Genomic DNA, 16449 nt, shown 5'->3' with positions numbered 1-16449 from the left:
TACATGAACTACTAGAGGAAAAAGTAAGGGACCTAGAGGCAACTCTAGCCAAACTCCAACCTACAGTAGAACCAAACCTCTACCCAGAACCAAATAATGAACAAATAAGTCCCAGAGGATTTGACCCTGCTGATAAACCCTTGGAGGAAGACAAATGGAGGCATGTCACACATAGAAGGAAACACAATAATCCAAGAAAGAAGAAGTATATATTTAACAAACCCCTACTGCCCAATCTAACCCAACCAGAAGCAGCCCCTTCAATAGAAAAGAACAGAATTCTTTATTGGCCAAGTGTGATTGGACACACAAGGAAATTGTCTTGGTGCAAATGCTCTCAGTGTACATAAAAGAAAAGATACATTCATCAAGAGTCAAGAATCATCAGGTACAACACTTAATAATAGTCATAGGATACAGTAAGCAATCAAATTATACTAGGAAACAGTCACGTAAAGATATAAGTAACAAAATTACAGTCATACAGTCACAAGTGGGAGGGGATAAGGAGTGATCAAAACTGAGCAATCAATTTTCACCCTAGATGAAAATACACAGACCCACAACCTCCCTCTCCATGAAAACATGCAGACACCTAGAAAAGAGACAGCATCAAATATCCCTGAAAAGTCACATCAACAAGCAGACCTGAGATAAACAGAAAAGCACCCCAGACTGCAACCCCACAAAAAGGAAGGTGATTGTTGGTGATAGGAGATTCTATTCTCAAAGGAACAGAACCAGCCATCTGCAGACCAGACATACAATCTAGGGAGGTATGTTGCCTCTGGAACAAAAAGCAAAGATATGGCTGAGAACCTAACCAAATAATTAGGTCCACAAATTATTACCCTTTCCTCCTCCTTCACATTGGGATGAATGACACAACAAAGAAACTAAGTATAATACTGAGAGATTATAAACAACTAGGCAGTAAAGGAGGTAGGAGCACAAGTAGTGTTCTCATCAGTATTCCCAATGAAAGGTCATTGGAGAAGAAAAAGAATTCTAGAAATAAATCATTGGCTAAAGGGTTGGTGTTGCCAAGGAAACTTTCATTTCCTGGACCATGATTGCATTACTTACATGCTCTTGACAAGGGATGGGCAGCTCCTCACAAAAGCAGGGGGAAATGTATTCAGAAAAAGACTGACCCAACTCAAACAGCAATTAGGAGATGCAGGAAACATACCTATGGACAGGCATAAAAGTATTAAATGCTTATATACAAATGCACAAAGCTTGGGGAGCAAACATGGTGAACTAGAAGTAATAGTACCTGAGGTTATGTATTAATGGTGGAATTCAAAAATTTTTTTACTACCTGTTCTGTGGGCGTGACTTGTTTAGTGGGCATGGCTTAGGGGTCATGTGACTGGGTGGACGTAGCTTGGCAGTCATGAGACTGGATGGGATGGCCAAGTCGAAGTCACTGACTTCTTTGCTCTAATCAATGATCTACAAAAAGAAGATATACAAAAGGTAGTTTTTAATTTCATGCACTTACTACTTAAATAAGAATAAATTAAGTACACAAAACAATAAAAGAGGTACACAAATACTTACATAAAAGTGTTATTTGTCTTTAACTTTGAGATATTTCCACAATGTTCTTTCATTGGCGCCCTCCTCGCTTGCAGTTTTCTTAATCTTGAGTCTTGGATCATCGGCTGTGTGATGGTGTGCTCTTAACCATTTTTTGACGGTAGGAATAGGGTCCTATTCTTTTAGAGTTAGGCCAACCACACTAATGGTCATCAGGTTGGTTATGTTGGAAACAGTTAGGCAACTTCTGTTTTCTGAACATATGAGGTTCATTTTTGAAAAAACTCTTTCTGCTTCTGCTGAACTTACAGCAATTGTTCTGACAATATCTTTAGCTTTTTTAATACTGTTAGGAATTGCATAGTTCTTGGAATCTTTTAAAACATTTTCTATGAAATCTCTCTAATCATTGATATTAATTTCATAATTAAAAATGTCACTAAAGGCAAGCAATTGTTCTTCAACTTCTGGCCATGGAACTACTACTTCTTCAATATTCCAGTAATCTGGCTCCAAAAAGTGGAGAAATCATAATTTATTCATGGTGTCTTGCAACTGGCTGTTTTTAAATGTTCACAACCCATTAGTCTTTTCTTCAAATTTGTTATGATGCTTTCCAAAAGTTTCCTGACGAAGTCCAACAAATCAATGATTTGGTACAAATTTTATATTTTTAAAGGTTTCTGAAGTAATTAATCCATCAATCTTTTTTTTCTATAAGGACCCTTTCCCTGTCTAAACATTTAAAATGCTTTAATTGATCTCAGCACAAGTTTTTTTGGCCTTTACAATGTCTGTATTTCTCCCTTGCAGTGCATTTGACAGAAATTTCATTTAGAATATCAATCATCAATGCCAAATTATTTAATATATATATATTTTCAAGATGGGCAGCCATATTGGAGTATTTTTCATTTGCATGAAAGTACTGATGTAGTACTGGATAAGCATGCCACACAGCTAAGGTTGACCTTAAACTACAGGCAGTCCATCTTGGTCCCAAAGCTCTACCAATCTTTACAATTTCAATTCCAAGTTCAGATATTTCAAATAGTTCATTTTGGCTCTTACAGAATTTATGGAGAATACTATGCATCTTGTCAAGAAATATTTTGAAATGATTCAGTTGCTTTCTTTATGGAATCATCTAAAACAAGTTGGAGGCAATGGTTTAAGCAGCACCATATTATGATGTTTGCAATACTAGTGCTCACTTCAGATTTTTTCCCAAGCATAATGCTGGCACTATCAGAGCAAAATGCTATTAATTTTTTTTATAGATATTCTGTAGTAAACCCAACATTATGTAAACTTTCCAAAACATATTGTCTCTGCATCTTGTTTTTCCAATTCAACAAGCTCAACAAAAATTGCTGGTGGGTTATCTGAATCCTCAACTTTTCCGAAAACTATCACAACTGGTTTGCATGATAGCATTGAGGCTTCTTCAATAAACATATTTTCAGATTCTGTTCAATAATGCTAGTAAACATTTTGGTTTTAATTTCTTTTGCAATGAAATCAACTATTTTCACTGCAGTTGACTGTGAATGCAATCCTACTCCCAGATCTACTCCAATTACAGTTTGCAATTCTGCCTGTCCTTCTATGTCTGAATATGGTTTACATCTTTGTGTCAGACTGTAAACTCAAAAATACTCTACAAGTAGTAGATAAATATTTTTCAGACATCTTATCTAGTGCTTTTGTTATAGCATCCTGTTCCCCTTGTTTTAAGTTATCACTGCAAATAGCATGAGCTTTAGATGTAAAATGTTCTTTCATTTTTTCCTAAGAGAAGCTTGCTGAACTTCTTTAGCTGTCCCTGCCACCTCAATATTGAAATGTTTCCACTCCCTTGGGCACATGAACACCTTTCTCTACTACAAAGTCATGTTTTGGGCATTACTTACAATCAAATTTTTTGTTTGAAACTTCCAGTCACTCATACTTCTCTTGCAAGCGTCTATATTGCTGCAATATCCAGCAGACAGGAAGACTTTCAGTTTTGGAGACTGACCTGCTGCTTTCTCCAAGTCAAGTGGTGGCAGTGGTGCTTGTGGTGCTTTTGACCATGACGGATGTGGAACTGGATCTGTTGTACCTGATTCTGATTGTTCCATTCTTGGTTTCTTGGCGAAGAAAGCTGTCACACTATGTTGCCTTTTCATCCTTGCCTAACAGCTACTACTACAAAAGACATAAAACAATATTGTGTTTTGATTAGACTCGATTGTGGCTGAAAGCTGAGGACTAAAGATAACAGAAGGGACCTCTGTTTTCACCCAACAATGTACAGTCTTATCAGGATGTGTTTGGGGTCCAACAAACAAGAAAGATATAGTTTTTCTTTTAAGAAGTTAGATCAAGAAGAATGAATTTCATAGGTACATTCACAGAGCAATACTGAATTCTTTTTCTAAAATTTATTCCTCAGTTCACTAAATATATGAATTAGGCTCAGTATTTAGGTCAGTACAAGGCAAGTAGCTGTTCAAGAGTTAGTGGTGTCATGGTGTAGGAAGTTAGCACCCATCCCTCTCCTAGAAAAATGAAATATGCTGGCAAATATTAAAAAGGCAGATTATTTCCTCTAAAAAGAGTAGAAACTCAGAAGCAGAAACTCACCTCAGAAGCAGAAGCTTACACCCACTTTTGTTTGTGGGCCATTAAGGCCTGGGCCAGAATACTTTACATAACAATGATCTCCAGGTAAAACTATAGCAATTGCTCAAAAGCCCTTTCAGTGCATCATCATCATCCAGCAAGGCTCAACCAAGCCTGGAAATCAGGACATCCTACCGAGTTGCCCCTGCATGGCCCCATGGGAGTCTGACAACCAATCAGAATACAAGCTCCAATTCAAATCCCAACGAAGGTTATAAAACCCAAGCACTCTCAGCATCTCAGCCCTTTTTCTTGATCTCTTCCTTCACCTTGAAGCATGTGATCATCCTTCCTTTTCACTCTAGAGCTCCAGGCCATGTGGTCCTGTCCACCATTGAACCTTCCAGACAGCCTTCATGTTTCTGGTGTCTTTTTCCCACTTGGAGCTGAGCCCAGAAGGATAATTCTTCCAACATTTGGCAACCACGAAGGGACTCCAAGCTAATCTAACCAATGGACCAGGCCCAGGTAAGATTCCCTTGCCAGCAAACAGACCCATTGAGTCTGTGGATGAGTTTTCCTGGACCTTGGCCATTTGGAACAAAGTTTTTAAAGGAGTTTTGAGTGTTGAGCTCCAAGGCTGCTTGGAAGGAAGGTGAGTACCTCTAAATTCTAAACTGAAACCATGGGAAATATGTGTATGCTTATATGTGTGTGAGAGGGCCCTTCTCCCAAACACAATTGGATCTTGCTTCCTCTGCATTTCCTAACTGCAGAAAGACCAAAAGTCTGGAGAGCATGGGGGTTTTGCCAGAGCACAGGACTTTTTGTTAGGGAAGGAGGAAGAGCGTGTGTGTGAGTGGCTTCATCCTTGGACAGCAGCTGGATCTCATTTCTTTGTTTGGCCTCTAGCCACCCTCTTGCCTGTTGCTAGCTCTATAGAGCCATGATCATCAGGACAGGAAAAGCAAGGGTGAGCCATCAGAGTGTGGGACCTTCTGTATATAAGAGGAAAAGCCGAGTGGGTTATGACTGAAGGGAGGGAAGAAATTTTTGTTGTTTTTTTGTCCAGTGTATCCCAAAAGCAAACTCCAGGATTTCAGGTAATTGTGTAATTGGGAAGTTGAAGTTAGGAGTGCTAGTACTTTTTCCCCACTTGGAACTGAACCTAGGATATTTCTTCCAACAATGGTTAGAAACAACAGTAAAGCAACATATGGATTTAAAACCAGAAATATTTTGTTGGGAAGAATACACATTTAATTTTACACATGTTTAACAGCTGTATTTGCAGAGCAGTGGAAAAACAAAGATATGAAAATGAATAAAAATACTAGAATGTGCAGAAATGAATAAATTAACAATTGCAAATTTACAATCAAGGAGAAGGCTTCAAATACTTTTTAATGTGGGATTTGTTTTATCAATGACTAACAGAAACAGAGTTAGAAATCTAAAAGTATAAAAGAAGACACCAATTATATAAGGAAAGTTCACCAAAAAGGATAAGCAAATATTATTAGTGTTTGATCATTGTTAATGTGTAGATAACTTCAGGCGCATACAACCCCACCCCGCCCCCAAGTAAACCTAGGAAAGTGCCAGGAAAACAGCAAAAGAATGACAACAGTTCCCCCAAAAAAAACAACAACACTGCAGATAAAACCAGTTTTTACTTAACCATAAGGACAGGGAAGACAAAACCACTGTAATAAAAACCATCAAGGCATGATAGTTCCCCCAAAAGGACCTAAAAACTCACAGCACCAGAAATCTCAGAAAACTCAAGCCAGCCCTTCCACCTTTAAAAAAAATCCCAGGCAAAAAAAAGCACCATTTGAAAGGAATATTTAAGTACAGCCATTATTAAGATAACTCACCTGGAAGTCCCCTTTTCCTCTTTCCTGGCAGAATTAGCCACCAGGATAGGAAAGACAAAAGACCCAGGCAATCAAGGAACATGTTGAAACCCATCAAGCAGGCTCAGCTCCAGAAATTTCAACATGTAAAAGCAGCTCTCAGCCAGTCCTTGAGTATTGAAGATTTGTCTTTAAATGAATACAAACTCCAGCTCCTCTTGAGGACACTTTGCACTGGAAACATGGAGGCTATTTGGAACAAATAGTTAAAGATAATAAAAAGTTTCTTTCAACATATTAATAACAAGAAAACAGTAGGCTCACTAAAGAAAGATGGCAAGGAAGTAACAGGCAGTAGGGAGAAAGCAATCCTGCTTAATTCATTCTTTGCATCAGTTTTCACACAAAAAGAAATTATAGCCCAACGTACCCCAAAACCCCTGTAAAAGACAATCTAGAAATAAAAATTAAAATTAAAAAAAAAATAGAGAACACCTATCTGACCTTGATGAATATAAATCACTAGGACCGGACAGATTACATCCCAGATATCTGAAGGAGCTGGCAGATATTATCTCAGAACCATTGTACTATGTCTTTCAAAAATCTTGAAGCACCAGGGAAGTATCTGAGGATTGGAAAGAGGCTGATGTGATTCCAATTTTCAAAAAAAGGGGGGGGGGACCAGACCCAGGAACATCTGGGAAGATCCTGGAAAAAATAAAAAAACAGACAACTGCAAACAACTAGAACCAAATAAAGTTATAACTAGTAGCCAGCACGGGGTTGTTAAAAACAGATCATGCCAAACCAAGCTGGCAAGAATAGCTAACACCCAAGAAGATAGGCTCAAGATCCAGATAGATCTTGACAGACCAGAACACTGGGCCATATCTAATAAAATGAAATTCAATAAAGAGAAAAGTAAAGTCCTATACTTAAGCAAGAGAAACCAAAAGTACACATATAGACTGGGTGAAACCAGGCTCAATAGCAGGAACTGTGAGAGGGATCTTGGAGTCTTAATGGACAACCAGCTAAATATGAGCCAGCAGAGTGCAGCAGCTGCCAAAAAAGTTAATGCAATCAATCCTAAGTTGTATTAACAGAGGGATACAATCAAGATCAAGGGAAGTACTAATACCACTCTATAAAGCCTTAGTAAGACTACACCTAGAGTACTGCATCCAGTTTTGGTCACCACATTATAAAAAAGATGTTGAGACTCTAGAAAAAGTACAGAGAAGAGCAACCAGGATGATTAGGGGACTGGAGGCTAAAACATGCAACGAACAGTTGTAGGAACTGGGCTTGGCTAGTCTAGTAAAGAGAAGGACCAGGGGAGACATGAAAGCGGTCTTCCAATATTTGAGGGGCTGCCACTGGGAGGAAGGGTTTAAGCTATTTTCTAAAGCTCCTGTAGGCCAGACAAGGAATAATGGATGGAAACTGAACAAGGAGAGATTTAACCTGGAAACAAGGAGAAACTTTCTGACAGTGAGAACAATCAACCAATGGAATAGCTTGCCCTCGGAAGTTGTTGGAGCACCATCAGTTGAGACTTTCAAGAAGAGATTGGACTGCCATTTGATGGTGTAGGGTCTCCCACTTGGGTGGGGGGTTGGACTAGATGACCTACAAGGTCCCTTCCAACTCTGTTTATCTCTATCTATCTGTATCAATCTTATTTCATTCTTTAATAAAGTCACTACATTAGTAGACCAGCAAAATGCTGTGGGCATAGTATATTTAGACTTCAGAAACGCATTTGACAAAGTAGACCACAACCTACTTCTTGGTAAGCTAGAAAAATGTGGAATAGAGGACATCACCATTGGGTGGATTTGTAGCTGGCTGACAAACTGTACTCAATGAGTAGCCCTTAATGGTACTACATCCACATGGAGAGAAAAGTAGGCAATAGAGTACCACAAGGCTCCATGTTAGGCCCAGTACTCTTCAATATCTTCATAAATGACTTAGTTGAGGGAATAGAAGGGGAACTCATCATATTTGCAGGTGACACTAAACTGGTAGAAATAGCCAGCACCCCAGAAGACAAGCTCAGGATCCAAAATGATCTTGACAATCCTGAACAATGGGCTCTATCTAACAAAATGAATTTTAATGTTGAAAAAAGCAAAGTTTTATACTTAGGCAGGAAAAATCAAAAGTATAAGTACAGATTAGGCATGAACTGGCTCAAAAACAATAACTGTGAGAGGGACCTTGGAGTTTTAGTGGATGGAATATAAGCCAGCAGTATGCGGCAACAGCTAAAAAAGCTAATACAATCCTGGTTGTATAAACAGATGCTTATTTATTTATTAATTTAGCATATGGTAAATACATGGACTTACAGTAGTTCAAATGTTAAACTCTTGATGGACATTCAGACACAATTTGATGGATATTTTGTTGAGGAGCACCACAGTCACACTGAGGGGTAGAGACAAGACCCCACTTAAAAACATGTTGGGTACGGATCCTGTTCAGAGTTGACCAATGCTGGCGAGGAAGCTCAAATCTGGCACCTTTTGTGTAGGGTCATCTATGTAACTGCCTGTATCTGGGCATTCAGCAGCCCATTTGGCTTTCCACTGTGTGTTGATGTTAAAGTTGTTAGACAGCTGTTGAGGGAATTGTAATTTTGTTGTATTCCTTCACAATGTGGCTCAGGATGGGGAGCCATTTTGTTTATCCATTTCCATGTATTTAGAGAGCCAGGATTTCTACAAAGATTCTGACTGCCAACCAGTGGTGGGTTTCAAAAAATTTTCTTACTGGTATGGTGTGAGCATGCCTTGCGCGCGCGCAGCATTTCAGTTCACCTTCTGCTGTGTGTAAAACTCCTGATGTGCGGCAATTGGCTATGCTGTGCCAAGCAAGCTGAGGTTGAAAAGCAAGAAATAAAGGTAAGAATAGAGCCGGGGCAGGCCAGCAGTTGATTGTCAGAGTGAACCAGTTCGCTCACAGATGCTCCTCAGAGCTATACCACCACTGCTGCCAACTGTTGCTAACTGCCAATTCTTCAACATAGTCTTGCTGCCAATTGTTGCAAGTTGTTTGGTTCACACTTATGTGCTATCCAAGGTGCATCATGAAGTGGCAAACTAGCATCACACCCCAACAGAGGCATAAAATCAAGATCACGTGAAGTATTAGTATCACTTTATAAAATCCTAGTAAGACTACATCTGGAATACTGCAACTAATTTTGGTCACCATACTACAAAAAAGATGTTGAGACTTTGGGAAAAAAAATTCAGAGACAAGCAACTAAAATGATCAAAAGCTAAACATATGAAGAACTACTGTAAGGTTTGGGTTTGGCTAATCTAAAGAAAAGACAAATTAAGGGTGACATGATAACAGTATTTCAGTATTTGAGAAGAGACTAGATAATCACTTATTTGAAATAGTATAGGTTCTGCTTGAGCAGGGGGCTGGACTAGAAGACCTGCAAGCTCCCTCGAGCACATTCTATTCTAAAGTATTTAATCTGTCTAGCCTTTATCCATAATGTTCATGGCACAACCACTATCATTTATTTCGTCAAATAAAAACCCATTCAATAAGCCTGGCATGGCCACTGATATGAGCGGAGTGAACTACTGTTCTCCAGGATCTCTTAGAAAAACAGATGTTTGAAAAGACTGGAGAAGCGTGAACTGAAGGATAGAAAGGAAAAAAAAGTACCTGTGACAGTGGGGAAATGAGAAATCTGAAGCATTGACATAAGAGCTCCCTTATGAAAGAAACGAAGCTTTTATAGATTTCTATGAAGTTACTATTAACACAACTCAGTGATTTCATGGGAGGAATCTTCTTTGCAAGTCTCCCCACTCCCTCTGTTAATTACCAATACTTGGTATTACAAAGACAAGCTGGCATTTCAGCCAATCCACCTCCATTCTTTTTTAGATCAGGATAAAAAGAACTAAGAAGAAGTATCTGTTGTGAGCAAGCTTGTGCAACACCTTGGCAGGTCGTATTCGTACACCAGACTTAATTAACCTGCCATAAAGCACATGTAATAAATGAAAAAAGATGAAATAAGGAAGTATACAGTATTCAGTAATTGGACCTATAAACTCATTGACTATTCTTTATAGTAAATAATCTCATACAAGCTTACATAGATATGGTGTGTATGTGGATAAAATTGCCCTACCTGATTTTCATAGCAATGGAGGCATGCTTCAGCAAGTTGGCAGCATTTTTTTTTTTAAGTAACAAGCAAATTTTATTATTTAGTTTCAGGACTAACATCTGTACCAGTGGTTCTCAATTTACAACAGTTCACTTTGTGACTGTCCAAACTTACAATGGCACTGAAAAAAGTGACTTATGCCCATTTTTCACACTTACAACCATTGCAGCATCCCCTTGGTCATATAATCAAAATTTAAATACTTGGCAACTGACTCATATTTATGTTTGCACTGTCCCAGGATCATGTGATTACCTTTTGCGACTTTCTGACAAGTAAAGTCAATGGGGAAGCCAAATTCATTTAGCAACCATGTTACTAACTTAACAACTGCAATGATTCACTTAATAAATTTGTCACACAGCAACATAAATTTTGGGCTCAATTGTGGCCATAATTGATGCTGGAAATAAAAATGAAGACAGGCTGAAGAAAAAGAAATCTCTGTTTATTTGGTAGCCAGAAACTAGTGACAGCAGAATGTTTCTAGGGTGGCTGACAAAATGGGGTTGAGAGTACATTCTTTGGGGCTTTGTAATTGAGATGCCTATTCCTATGAAATAACATGTCCTTTAATATTTTAATGACTGTTGTCAGATTCCTATGGGATCATGTAGGCATCATGGCTGGCTCTACAGCAGGGATGTCAAACTTGCATCGTCAGTGTTGTCACCTGACATATCACAACTTTTTCCCCCGGGCGTAGGGGTGCCTAGTGCATCTGGCCCAAAGGGCCATGAGTTTGATAGACCTACTCTACAAGAAAAAGGGGAAATGCAAATCCTAGTGTTTGTCTGAACGAATCCTTTCAGGTTTGGCTTGCCTATTGTATTGCTTATTTGGAGTCTCTTTGCTTATGAATAGATTGGCCCAGTCTTTCTGATTGGATACAAAATCTCCTTTCCTAAAGACCAGCCCCTTCAAGCCTGTGCTTGAGGCTGTTTTTCTATAGCAGGAAGACTGGGGCTGCTTTCTGCATTTGTTAAGGTTTTTCTCCTTTGGAGAAAATATTCTATCCTGCCTCTTTTTAATATTCCAAAATAAAAAAATATTTTAATCTGTGGGGCAGGGGGACTTCCTACACTGTACTTGGCCTGCTTTGGCACCACCCACTATTGCTTTCTTTTCTGCGTGGCTTACCACACTGAGTAACACCCAATACACACAGGGGTGGGATTCTACCAGTCCGGACTGGTTCGGGCAAACCGGATGTTAAATTTACATCTGGTTCACTGAACCAGTAGTTGAACTGAGTAGCTGGCCCCAGCCCTCCCAGGAGTCTCCATGTGGCCCATTTTGGATGCAGATAAGTGCAGAGTTCACGTGGAGGCTCTGGGAGGGTGAAAGAACAAGCCTTTCAGAAGTCCAGAAAACAGACCTGTTTTTTGGCTTCTGGAGCCTGGGGGAGTCCATTTTCACCCTCCCAGAGGCCCAAGGGAAACCTCCAGACCCTGGGGAAGGCAAAAAACAGTCCTCCTGGAAGTCCCAGTAGGCCATGCCCACCCAGCAACCAGGCAACAAACCGGTTTCTGGGATTTTTGAATCCCACCCCTGAATTCACAGATTTCTTCTCTTTATAACATTGTGTAATGCTCCCAGCCTATCCACTTTCAGAGATACCATGAAAAAAAGTGGATGATGGAACTTCTTCTGGTATTATAACTGCAGGCAGATAAATCTGCCAGAAACCAATAGAAAGGGAGCCTTATAAATCTTATAAGACTGGGCTCAGCCTTTGCATCAATACAATCTTGACAGTAGTCTAAAATGAGAGTATGAAGGGAATGATGTTAAGGGAAAAAGTCCCACACTATGGCTATTAGTGCAGATGGATTGTACTTGGCAATGTTGGGCTTGAGAATTGCAGTCCCTCCCTCCAATTCTATATTACTGTTAAAATGAACTCGTCAACACAATGCTTCTTGTAAAACATGACAATTTTTTTGCTCACATATGTATTATATAATAAATATAATCTGTCTCAGTCAATTATCCTAGAGTGTACCTGCCATTGTTACTAGTCATTAGAGTCAACAATGTTGTAAATGAAAGATGATTTTTTTAAAAAAAAACCTTTATTTTAATATACGCTCAAAAATTTGCCATTTGACCCAGGATAGCATTATCTAGCATTAGATTTCTGCCTACACAACTAGAATTTAGATCAGGGCCGTCAAACTCCCAGTCTGTGAGCGGCTGCGTCATGCGCTGGCCACATCCACACCCGGTTTAGCGAAGGGGAAAAAAGTCCCGATATGTCACGTGACACCGCTGTGACGATATGAGTTTGACACCCCTGATCTAGATAGTTTTTTCATTAGCATTTGCAAAATGAATCAGACACACAAATGCATTGACTATTTCGTTACCTGTACAGATAATCCTGAACTTCCAACCACAATTGGTACTGGAAATTCAGTCGCTAAGTGATACAATTATTAAGTGAATTGCACCTAATTTTGCAACCTTTTTTGCTGCAGTCAATTAAGCTGATCTGGTTTCTCCCATTGATTTTGCTTGTCAGAAGCCCCTTGGGAAGATTTGTAAATGGTGATCAGATGATCCCGAGATGCTAATGTATCATAAATACATGCTAAGTGCCCAAATTTTGATCATAGGGCCATGGGGCTGACAGTTATAAGTATAAGAATTGATTGTAAATCAGTTTTTTCAGCATCATCTTAACTTTGAATGGTAATCAAACAAATGGTTATAAGTTGAGGACTACCTGTAAACCAAACTGAAATCTTGAATCTATTTCAACTTGTGATTGAAATAATCTGCAATATGAGAAGCACTACTATATATTTTTGTATCCTATTTTAATTTTCCCCAATGTACAGATCTGCATATGGCTCACTGCATGGTACTCAATATACCACATTGCTCAATTGGTGTCTGGGTGTTTTATCCTTGGGATGGACAAGTTTCTGCCTTAGTGTATTCTTGGGTTTGAAGTGTGTTGGCTGAAGATCCTCCTGACCTTGGAATGACAATGTTGCTTCATTTATGGCTCTCTTCATTGTCTGTTATGGAGGAGTTCTTGTAGAGTCTTTTTTGAGATTTGATGAAGGCCATTTGGAATAGCAACATGTTCTGAGGGCTTCCTTGGTGTGTTATAGTTTTTTATCCCCTTTCCCATCTTTGCTGGTAGGCAGACCTTTAGCTCGGTGGTATAGGCTTTCTATTTTGTGTTCCAGTGGGTGGTAAAAACCAAAAAGTAAATATTGAGCTGTGTATGTGGATTTTCTGTAAACTTCAGTGTTAAAACTTCTGTCTTCCTTAAGGTGTACTGCACAGTCCAGGAAGGCTAGATTATATTGCTTAACATCTTTCCATGTGAATTTAATGTATGTTCACAGAGTTGATACATTTGATGAACATTTCCAATTCCTGTGTTTTGATCTTGATCCAAGTATTGTTCATTTACCTATACCAGTGTGTGGGTGGAATTCCTGTGAGGAAATGTGGGGCTTTGGTGTTTACCTCTTCCATGTAGAGATTGGCCACAATGGGGGACACAGGTGAACCCATGAAGCAGTCGTCTTTTTGCCTGTAGAATCCTTCATTATATTTAAAATAGTTAGTGGTCAGGCAGAGGTCCAGCATAGCACATATGTGGTCTGGGCTGAGGTTGGTTCTGTCATCGAAGGTGCTGACTTGTAGCAGTCATTTCTTCACTACCATGGCAGTTTCAGTTGTTGAAATGCAGGTGAAGAGGGAAGTCACATGATAGGAAACCACAATCTCATCTTGGTCCAGTTTTAGTTTCCAAATCAAGCTAGCAAAGTCCTGTGAATTGTTGAGGTGATGGGTGATCTTGCCAATTAGAGGAGCTAATAAGGTCATTAATTTCTTGCAATATCTACTGAAGGACAATGCCACGGACAAGTCACAATATTACTGTCTTTACTCTAGTGAGACTATCCTTGCATACATGGATGCCCCCAAATCCATAAAGAGGGAACTCCACTCATACCAATTGTCAGCAGCATCAACTCTGTCACCTACAACATTGCAAAACACCTAACCACTTATTTGCTCCTCTAGTTGACCACCCCACCCATCACATCAATGATTCACAAGACTTCGTCAGCAAGGTTTGCAAACTAAAACTGGACCCAGATGAGACCATGGTTTCCTATGTTGTGACTTCCCTCTTCACCTGCCTTCTGAAGACTGTTCCTTTTTTTCATCCCTTGCCTTAATAACTCAATGCTTTGCAATTATATAGTAGTCTGAGTTTAAAACTAAAGCCTTCAACCAACTCTCTTTGCTTGGGTGATTAAAACAGAATTGCAAGCATTACATCTCTGTATCTTATTTACTCATTGTTTTCTACCTTGCCTAAATTTTCCTTTGAGTCAATAATGGTGTGTGAATGATAGATCTGGTATAGATAACTGAATATAATCTCTAGGTTTTCAATTGCCCACTACTGGACAATGCAATGTTTACTCTTCAACAAGAGAAAATATTTGTTAAAAATAGGAAAGGATTGCCCTACCAGTTGTAGCAATCACCTTATTCCTAGACAATATTTTCACTGTAAACAGACTTTCTGTTGTTTTGTCTCCAAAATAATTAAGACAAAATTGGCCATGATTTTAAATAAAAAAAACAATCTTGATTTAATTGGGAACAATGTGGAAAAGTTCTGGACATCCTGGTAACTGGTAATAAAGAGTCTTCACTGCTGCAGTGCATTTAGTGAAAATGCAGTGTTCTTGACTCTGAACTTATATTGTGCAAGCTGTCAAATTATGAACAATGACTATAAGGAGGAATAGCTGCTTTTTCCCCCTGTACTTTTATAGTTACAAGTTTCTCAAGCAGATTAGATTATCCATTATTTAATTATTCTCTCCAGATTTTTTAAAATATAACTTTTTGTTCATCATGGTTATTCAATTTAATAAAACATCTTAATCAAACTAACCTGCTTTTTCAAATTAACCTACTTTTCTGCATCCTTTTTCAAACCTTACATTCACACTTAACAATTCTCAATAAGCTTTCCTTAACATTGTTCTAATGAAGCATCTTTTACTGTTATCAAATTAAAAAGTTTCCTAGGAAATTATTTTAATGTACTGTGTTCAAATGAATTCACATTTAATATACTTATTCACATTTATAATATTTTCATGTTTTATATTTTAAAAGATAAAGGTATTACAATGAATTCCTTGAAAAATTAATTACCGAAACCAAAATAATGAAAATTAAGTAAGTATTGCAGATGTGAACAATGCCAAGAAATTAGCCCTGTGAGTTTCAAAACTTTTGGGGACCTTCATAGTGATAACGAGATCTGGCCACTGCTACTTATTGGGATTCTTCAGTTTTCTTATGAAACAGTCTTTCATACAACTGCAAATCATATACAGAGAAAGACTGCAATTTACTGGCATGGGTAGAGTTTTAACATACCTATTTTTCAATGAGATAAGGGTGGAGGTTCATTCTCCGAGCTTGTGGGTTGGTTTCCGAATATTTCAGTACCAGGCTAGGTAATATCTTCAGTGGAGTTTAGGGGATGTCAGTGTCAGTGTTCTACTGTTTATAAGGGCTTCAGGTATGGGTGTGCCCAATGCTGGTCTTGTGATGGGTCAGCTGTGAGTCTTGTGATGGGTCTTGTGATAAGGAGATTACATCTGGTCAGGATCATTGGGAGGTGAACTGCTGGTAGGAGTGTTGTGTGGTTTGGTTGAGGCTCGGTACTGTCTCTGGTTGGTTGTGCAACTGGTTTGGATTCTGAGGGGTTTGTAGGCTAGTTGTAGGTCAGTGTGTCTGTTGATGGAATTGCTTGTGGAGTGCCAGACTTCAATGAACTCATGAGCTTGGCAGGTAGTCGTGTGGCCAATGATTTTTCTGTTGCTCCAATTGAATTGGTGCTGTATGGTGTCAGTATGGGTAGAGATTAAGGAGATTAAGATTAATGGCATTAAGATTAAGCCAATGTTTGTGGATCCTGGTTTTTAATTGACATGTTGTTTATCCCACATAGAATTGGTTGCAATGGTTACGGTTGATTTTGTAGATTACATTGTTTCTTTTATCCTTCTGCATTTTATCCTTGCTTCTGGATAATTCCTGGCGGAGTGTGGCTGTGGGTTTGTTATTCCTAGGGGTTGGAGGATTCTGGCTGTTGTTTCTGACACCCCTTTTGTGTACGGTAGGATTAGTTTTTGCATGGTGATTGGCGGTGTGGTGTGGTTTGGG

General features: G+C 38.9%; 1 protein-coding gene and 1 pseudogene across 1 annotated transcript in view; one reads left to right on the top strand and one right to left on the bottom strand.

The window, feature by feature from the left end:
* PTCHD1 (patched domain containing 1) overlaps positions 1-16449 on the top strand; it is an 83089-nt gene that overhangs the window by 19534 nt on the left and 47106 nt on the right. The window lies entirely within an intron of this gene.
* LOC148125097 (E3 SUMO-protein ligase KIAA1586-like) lies at positions 2958-3716 on the bottom strand (annotated as a pseudogene).

Source organism: Pseudonaja textilis, chromosome 8 (genome assembly GCF_049901715.1).
Source record: "Pseudonaja textilis isolate UNSWEBS1 chromosome 8, rPseTex1.2, whole genome shotgun sequence".
Classification (NCBI taxonomy): Eukaryota; Metazoa; Chordata; class Lepidosauria; order Squamata; family Elapidae; genus Pseudonaja; species Pseudonaja textilis.
The sequence above is the reverse complement of the archived record's forward strand: the minus strand, read 5'-3'. Positions and strand labels throughout refer to the sequence as shown.